Raw genomic sequence first — 1,546 nt, 5'->3', positions numbered from 1 at the left:
TGGCTAGAAATGTTTTACCAAAATAAAATAAAACCTTCATGACATAATTTCCGTTTTTTTAGCACGCATTCCATTTCGTGTATGAAACCTTCTTTTCCCGTGAGCAATGAAAAATGAACTCAAATATAATATCTCCAAAATAAACAGTTCCTAATGATGAACTTTATGGTGCAGAAGTTGAGGTGGGATTATTTGGGTTGGTGTGCTAACCTGGACAATGTCAAAAACCTCCGGGTGCCTTTATGGACAGGATGTGTTTATATTTGTCTTGCCAAGTGCACCGGTGCACCTGGCGCGGAAGAGCACGACAGCGGCTGAGCGATATTTGTTAATGATGCTTGGACAAAACCTCACGGTAATGAAAACTTGTACTTAAGCAATAAATAATGACCTGAACGCATCCAAGGTAAACAGTTTAATGTTGCAGTAGTTGACACTGTCCAGCTCTGTCCTATAAATGACATGAAGTGCTTTGGACCCCTCCACTCTCTCTCACTCAGTCGCACACTCCATTTTACTCTGCGTAGGGAATAGAGAAACGTTGACAAGCAGTTACGAGTATTAAATGCAGGCTGACGTTGGATGTCTCCATTCACCTATGGCTCTGTCTTCCTCTTTCCTCTCCCTCATGTCTGTCTGACCTGGCCTGTTGAGACTCTGTGGGAGATGCTCCACACGTACTATCAGAGTGTCTCTGACAGTAAGGACTTTTACCGTCAAAAGATTATATTCTAATAATACACGGGATAAAAGATCTCATATTTTCTTTCTCTTCTATGTCTTCTTGAAGAGCACATCTGTGTGCGAAGAAAATATCCCAAAATAGACACCTCTGTACAAAGTAGTAAAAATACTTGTACTTCATGGAATGAAAAGATGATGATTGTTGTGGACCATGTCCATTTGCCCAGAAAACTGGCCAATGTCAAGACCAAACCCATAGACCCATCTTATTGATTTATCGCCATGATGGTGTCACTTCCATAGACACCGCACTCAAGTCAACATTCGCTATTTTCCCATCCGACATGCCTCCCCTCGCCCACCCCTCCATCACCCTCTAACCCCGGAGAGAGGTTCTTATTCTAGTTCATCTCAAAACCCAGAAAGCCCCCAAGCCACACAAATGCTTCTTATTTCCCTGCTTTGCTTTCTATGTCTCTTTTTATGAGCGCTCTGCCAGAGCAGGCCCAACTCTGGTCAGGTTTTAGGAAAGAAAAGGCTTGGCAGCTGCCAAAAAGCGATTGGTGGTTGGGAAACAATGGCACGCCCTGTGCAATTCTCACTGCGTCCCGAACCCCAGACGTCCTCCTCGCAGTAATCCTCTGTTCCTTTTATTCGTCAGATCACGGTTGCCTCTACCGATTGGTTGTGTCAGCTCTGGCCCCCGGGAACGGCAAGAGGAGCCGACCGACATAGTTGTACCGCTGGCGAGGGCCAGGACCGAGACAAAAAAACAGGCAGTAGAGGGAGAGTGAGATAAATGCTTTAATTGCTCAAGGAATGCAGACAGTTTGGGAAAATGTGTGTTGTGCCGAAAAGTGTG

This window comes from Gadus chalcogrammus, chromosome 11 (genome assembly GCF_026213295.1).
Source record: "Gadus chalcogrammus isolate NIFS_2021 chromosome 11, NIFS_Gcha_1.0, whole genome shotgun sequence".
NCBI lineage: Eukaryota > Metazoa > Chordata > Actinopteri > Gadiformes > Gadidae > Gadus > Gadus chalcogrammus.
Note: the sequence above shows the minus strand (reverse complement) of the source record.